Source organism: Nicotiana attenuata, unplaced genomic scaffold (genome assembly GCF_001879085.1).
Source record: "Nicotiana attenuata strain UT unplaced genomic scaffold, NIATTr2, whole genome shotgun sequence".
Taxonomy (NCBI): Eukaryota; Viridiplantae; Streptophyta; class Magnoliopsida; order Solanales; family Solanaceae; genus Nicotiana; species Nicotiana attenuata.
The window spans coordinates 16,030-23,848 of NW_017672394.1; positions in this window are offsets into that span (position 1 = coordinate 16,030).

A 7,819-nucleotide genomic window follows, 5' to 3' on the forward strand; every position below is an offset into this window, starting at 1 on the left:
GGTATCCTCAACTGAATTCTGTAATTGCTATTTTTCTTCATTTCTCGTACTTGAATCTGCTACGGAGTTGATGCTCCTGGATGTCTGTTGATCTCCACGGATTTGACATATTCCCCATGGTGATGGAAATTTAATGACTTGATGTAAGGTCGATGGAACATCATCCATCTCGTGGATCCACGGCCTCCCTAGAATTATGTTGTAAGCCATTTCCAGCTCCACTACCTGAAACTTCGTATCTTTGACAACTCCTTCTGCGATTGTAGTGAGTATTACTTCCCCTTTCGTCACAACGCTGGAATTATCAAATCCAGACAAAGTATGCACTTTTGTTACTATTTTATCCTCAGCTTGCATCTCATGTAGTACTCTTAGTAGGATAATGTTCACGGAGCTACCTGGATCAATCAAAACTCGTTACACATTAGTGTCATGTATAAGTAAAGATATTACCAGTGCGTCGTTATGTGGAGTTAATACGCCATCCGCATCTGCATCATCAAACGTAATGCTTTCTTCCTCCAAGACCTGTCGCACCCGCTTCCCGTGGGTAATTGTGACTTTTGAAACTTTATTGGTTGTTGTGTACGTCACACCATTGATCTCTTCCCCTCCGCGTATAACATTGACAGTTCTTTTGGGAGAAGGCAGTTTTGGAGGCTCTTGCCTATTCTTCATGTATGATTGCTTACCTTTCTCACTGAATAATTCGGTGAGATACCCTTGCTTCAATAGATGATCAACCTCTCCTTGTAACAACCTACAATCTGCCGTTTTATGACCATGATCATTGTGAAACTCGCACCAATGATCGGGATTGCGCTTGTTTGGATTCGATCTCATCTCTTTTGGCCGCCGCACCTTGTCACCCATGCTTCTTAAAACATCCACGAGCTCGGAAGTGCTTACATTAAAATTATAACTGCCAAATCGTGCCTTCAAATTTCTATTATCATCTCATGACTCTCGTGTGTAACGATCATTTCCATACCTCGATGATGAGCCCGATTCTCTATTTCTGGATCTACGATCGTACCTTGACTGATCATGCTTTGACCGTGAATCTTTTCCAGCTGGGCCCGTATATGGTTCGTACCTATTTTTACCGGACCTTTTTTCTGTTTCCGCCAGTCTTGAACTCACCTTTTCTTCTTTTTGGGACCGCGAGATAATATCTTGTTCGATTTTTAACTTTGTGCTATACCTGTTGTAAACATCATTCCATGTTGTTGCTGGGAATTCACGAAGACTTTCCTTGAGTCGCCTCGTAGCTTCTGATCTTTTTTCATTCAAATTACTAGTGAAAGCTATAGCTGCCCAATTATCTGGTACACGTGGTAACGTCATTCTTTCACGCTGGAACCTATCCACGAACTCTCTGAGCAACTCGGAGTCCCCTTGTTTGATTTTGAAAATATCCTCCATTCTCTTTTCGATTTTTTGAGCCCCCGAATGTGCTTTGATAAACAAATCTGTAAGCTCAGCAAAAGAATTTATGGAATTTTCGGGTAAAAGAGAATACCATGTTAAAGCTCCCTTAGTGAGTGTTTCGCCAAATTTTTTGACCAATACTGATTCAATTTCTTGTTTAGTCAAATCATTGCCTTTTACGCCAGTTGTGAATGCAGTCACGTGGTCTTGTGGATCAGTTGTTCCATCATATTTTGGAATATCAGGCATTTTGAACTTCTTTGGAATTGGTAGTGGTGCAGCGCTTGGCTTCCAAGGTTGCTGTGAATATTTGTCTATATCGATTCCTTTGATTACAGGTGGGACTCCAGGTATTTGCTCTATGCGGTCACTTTGTTCCTTGAGCTATTTCTGCAATGTTAAAACTAAATTTTATAAATTGAATATTGACTAAGTTACCTGGTTCTCCCTCTCGTGACTCACTGGGAATTCCACCACTGCCTGAATTAACGAGCCCAGAACGAGGGTTTTCCAAAGTATTGGTATTTGGAATTGGTGTTGATGGTGCAACAGGTAACTGGCTAGCAAAGGCCTCAAGAGCTTTATTGACCTGTTGAGCGATCAATTTCTACAAAGCTTCATTGATAGCTTCATCATTGTCAAATTGAGCATTTGCATTTGAGTGAGATCCATCAGAAGTTCCTTCTCGAGACCGCCGAGGCGAACTTTGTAGAGAAGGGATCGGAGTGTGAATATCTTGTGGGTCCCCTTGGAGTTGATGGTTTCCTTGGTTTCCTTGGGTGTTATCGTTAACATTTGACATGATTGTTGATGTAACGAAATAGATAAGGTTAAGAAAGAATAGATTATCAGATTTCCGGTAACGGAACCAATTTGTTTAACCAAAAAATAGAATTTCAGTCAAAGCTTTATTTTTAGCAGAACTCGGGTTACTGATAATCGGAAATGAATGAAAGAAATGGATTTTGATACCCAATAGATAACAGAAAACAAAGTAAACCAGTATATTCAGATGATATTCTGTGTCCCTACAAATGATGAGTCTTCTCCCTTTTATAGCTATTTCTAAGTTATATGTTTTGCCTTTGTCATAATAAGGTCATTATGGCCGGTTAAAGGCATTAAATGCTACATTACAAAATCATTGTAATTTAATACAAATTCTCTAACGCTTTCAGTATTTAATATTTATTAAATACTGTATCTGGACTCTTACTTTCAGGTTCATTCTTCTCAGCTTTTATACTTGAATAGGTACGAGCGTTGAGTCTTTTTGAATATCGTCCCGTGCCTCTTCTTGCGTTTCCGCTCGTATCTGTTGCAACTCGTGCCTCTTTGCTTATCATCATTCTTTTGACTAGCCCCCGTGTCACGACACATCATCTTTCAATTACTTTAATATGTAAGTCTAATTTTTCCCAATACAGTGTTAGGATTGGATACAATACTTTTTTTTATCTTTAATTAGATGTTTCAGGTTTGAGTTCTGTATATAAAAAAATATTGGTAGAGAATATTGCTTCTTTTAATGGGCCCTATGCGACGTGAGTTCAAATTAGTTAGAATCTCGAAACAAATATCGAATATTGGATAAGAAACTAAGAAAAAGAGATAGATTGACTATTTGACACAATAATATTACAATCTATGATACAATACAATAAAGCACAACGAGTTTGTAAAGAGATAGAGGAATATTTGATGTTTGTTCACTTCTGTATTGAATACTATTATCTTTTTCGAGTATTGATGAACTCTTTTGCATGCACTTCAATTATTCGATCAGGTACTTGTAACCTTTTAGTTACAAGGTAGTATGAGTAAATTTGTCCACCGAATATCCGACAAATAAAGGAAATCACCTAAAAAATTTTTTTTTTAAATTTGAACCTTAATCCTCTATTGTTTTTCATCCGACTTCATTTATTTACTAACTCACATCCTTGGATACAAAATCTAAGACTTGTTACGCTAGGAAATGGACATAAAATGTGTTTTTTCTTCCTACTTTCCCTTTCCTTGTGATCTATTTCATGTTGTAGATATTGTATACGGTGGAAATCGGGGCTACCCGATTTCGTCCTTCGTTGGAAAAGGTGATACCACGTCGAGAGGCCAGGAATCCGAGCTCGGGGTCGAGGCTCATTTCCAATATCGAGGTCGAGATCGAAATCATTTTCCAAGGTCGGAAGAAGGCATACCTCGAGATAATACCGTTATGATTCAGTAACAGAAAAAGTGAGATACCCGCAACGGCCCAAAGATCACGGTGTAAATTGCGGAATGGATTGGCTCTTGGCGGTTAGACAATTGTCCAATATGATTTCCTACTGTAATTAGAAGTGTACCTTATTTAGGACTCCCATATTATATAAAGGGGAGATCAAAATATTGTAACACACGATTCATGGACGAGAGAATATACATTCATCACTTTCTTGCTTACTGTTCATCAGAGTTGCCTTATAATTTACTATTCTTACTAATCCACCTCGAGACTGTCAAAGGTCGAGGTTGAGATTTAGCTTGTACACTGGTTTGACTTGTTTCATTCTCCAATTTATCTATTTAATTCCTTGTTTATCAATTGGTATTGGATTAAATCGCATATCCTTGAAACCACAATATAAATTTAATTGTCACTCGGATTCTAGGGTAAACAGCTTAGCGCCCACCGTGGGACTAAGGATAATAGTGATTGTTTCAGGGTCGATTCTAATAACACACGTTATTTTCACACTTGTTCTCGGGTTAAAACATGTCAAACTCACAAAACGCACCCGTACATAGTGATGATGGTCTTAGATTTCATGGGAAAAACGATAACGTAATTGCTCCAGGAGCCGGGGTGCCACCGGCTAATCTTGGGGGAGCACCGATCATCGATCCAGTCGATATCAGTTCGTACATTGCTTTGAATGTGGATTTAGCCGCGGACCCCGAAGAGAGTGTGCGCAGCGAAGGCCGATCCGGTGCCCAAGGATCACATATCGTAGGAGACGGGGGAGTTAGTCTCCAGGTAATACTCGAGATGATACAGGCTCAACAGGCCGCTATTGCTCAACTTCAGATCCAACATAGAACTCCGAGTGTGGTCGAGCCGAAAATGACTCGCCGTGCCGAGCCAGTGACGGAAAGGTCGAATGGTAACAGATCGGGGACTGATCCAACAATTATGAAAATGCTCGAGAAGCTCACCAAAAGAATCGAGTCGGGAGAGAAGAAAATCGAAGATAACGATAAAAAAGTGGAAACATACAACTCCCGAGTTGAGCAGATACCGGGAGCACCCCCGATCTTTAAGGGTTTGGATGCAAAAAAAAGTTTGTGCAAAAGCCTTTCCCTTAGAGTGCGGCTCCGAATCCCATTCCCAAGAAGTTCCGTATGCCGAATATACCTAAATCCGGGACAACCGATCCTAATGAACACATCACTTCGTACACATGCGGCATTAAAGGAAATGACTTAAATGATGATGAGATCGAGTCGGTTTTGTTGAAAGAATTTGGGGAAACTTTGTCAAGGGAGCAATGATTTGGTATCACAACCTGCCACCAAATTCCATCGACTCATTTGCCATGTTAGCAGACTCCTTCGTGAAGGCACACGCCGCGGCCATAAAGGTCGCAACAAGGAAATCAGACATTTTTAAGATAAGACAAAGGGAAAACGAAATGCTAAGGGAGTTTGTATCCCGATTTCAAATGGAACGCATAGAGTTACCACCGGTCATAGATGATTGGGCCGTTCAAGCTTTTACCCAAGGGTTGAATGAGTGGAGTTCGATAGCGTCACGACAGTTGAAACAAAATTTGGTCGAGTATCCAGCTATACCTTGGGCAGATGTGCACAATCGATATCAATTGAAGATCAGGGTCGAGGACGACCAATTAGGAGCCCCTTCCGGTTCAGTACATCCAAACAGATTGGCAGTTAAAACCTCGAGAGATATCGACAGGAAGCCAAGGTCGAACAGAGAATGATACCAACCATATACCGTAGATCGAAGAAGTAATGGCTCGGGATGCAATCCCTCCCGAAATGATCGAAGAAACGATCGGGGACAAATTTCTCTGGGACTTATGAGAAAAAGTGGTTTTGATAAGCATGCCGATCCTGTGGAGGCGCCTCGGTTATTGGAATATAACTTTAGCGTCGATGTATCAGGCATTGTATCGGCAATCAGAAGGATCAAAGATACTAGGTGTCCCAGACCTATACAAATTGATCCTTCCCAAAGAAACCCAAATTTGATGTGCAAGTATCACGGCACGCATGGTCACAAGACCGAGGATTGCAGGCCATTAAGGAAGGAGGTAGCCCATCTATTCAACGAGGGTCACCTTAGAGAGTTCCTTAGCGAACGAGCCAAGAATCATTTCAGAGAGTGAGACGCCAACAGAAAAAATGAACAAGAGGAACCACAACATGTCATTTATATGATCGTCGCTGGGGTCGATATTCCACAGGGGGCCGTATTCAAACGCACTAAGGTATCACTTAATGGGGAAAAGCGGACCCGGTATTATGTGCCCGAAGGCTCCTTATCATTGAACGACAAAGAAGCAAAAGGCATTTCTCAACCACAACGACGCTCTGGTAATTTTTATCTTATTGAATAAAGTTCAAGTTAAGCGTGTTTTAGTGGATCCAGGTAGCTCGGCGAATATCATCTGATCGAGGGTCGTGGAGCAACTCGGCCGACAAGATTAAATTGTACCCGCAACTCGGGTCTTAAAAAGCTTCAACATGGCCAGTGAAACAACAAAAGGTGAGATTACTTTGCCGGTGAACGTGTCCGAAACCATTCAAGATACAAAGTTCCATATGATCGAGGGCGACATGAAGTACAATACCCTGCTCGGAAGGCCCTGGATTCACAATATGAGGGCAGTTCCTTTGACTCTCCACCAAATGATGAAATTCCCAATGTCGGACGGTGTAAAACAAGTGTACGGGGAGCAACATGCTGCAAAGGAAATGTTTGCAGTCGACGAGGTAGTACCGGTATCGACAGAAAGGTCGGGCATCAAAGGTAAACAGGAAACCAAATAGCAATCACAGCCACCAGCCTCGACCGGATCGGGAAAGCAGGAGATAGAAGAAGAGGAGGAGGATTTTCTAACCCCTTGAACCTTTATTGTTCTCGAAGACTCCGACGCCACCAAATAGGGGTGTGCATTCGATTTATCGATTCGATTTTGACCCTTATCGATAATTACTTATCGATTATCGATTTGTACATATGCTTATCGTTATCGTTTCAATAAGGTTTTATTTTTCAATTTTGATTTATCGATTTTTGGGGCTTATCGATTCGGTTATCGATTACACCAATAAGAAAATTTGCGAGATTCCACGAAAAGTATATCGCTACAAACACGCCTAACTAATATGGACAAAAAGAAGCTAAAATAAGATGAACACCGTTTATAACATTTGTGTCAACAAGCACATGCAACGAAACTAAAGTAAGGGATCAAACATGGAGTTGAATAAGCATATATGATGACTACAGAAGAATACGCAAATAAAGAAAAATACCCGTTTCTACATCATAGAAAAAAGGGTACCTGAAAAGAGGTCAATGACAAAGAGAGAAGGTCTCTTGAAATGGATACGGAGGTGAAATCTGATGATGCTTGAAATTGTAACAAAGTCACGGAGAGAGAGAGAGGGAGAAACGTACTATTGGAGTCGCCGGAGTACGCCGGAGTTCGCCGGAGTTCACTTTCTCTGCTGGGTTTGCAGTTCGCGGGAGAGAGGGAGGAAGGTAAAAGCGGCGTTGAAGAATGGGTACAGGAAATAATAGGGTTAGGGACTTAGGGTAAAGGAAGGGTATTATAGAATAAGGGTATATTTGTCTTTTTATTATATCTTATCGGTTTATCGATAAACGACAACCGAAGAGGACAGAATCGAAATCAAAATCGATAACTCGATAAGGAAAATTTCGAAATCGATAAATCGATAAACTGATATCGATAAACCGATAACAAATAATCGATTCGATTTATCGATAAACCGATTCGAATGCACACCCCTACCACCAAATCAACGGTCGAAGAGCTGTAACAAGTTATATTGATCAAGTACATGGCCCAGCGAAAGGTATACCTGGAATAGGGTTAACCCCGAACTCAAGAAAAAGCTTATTCAATTTCTTATTAATAACATGGATTTTTTTGCTTGGTCCCATTTAGACATGATAGGGATCCCACCGAAGATAACAACACATCGGCTAAGCCTTGACCCCAGGTTCAAACCGGTGAAACAAAAGAGAAGGCCCCGGTCCAAAGTAAAGCACGCATTCATAAAGGACGATGTAACTAAACTTCTCAAAATAGGGTCCATCCGGGAGGTGAAATACCCCGAATGGTTAGCCAAC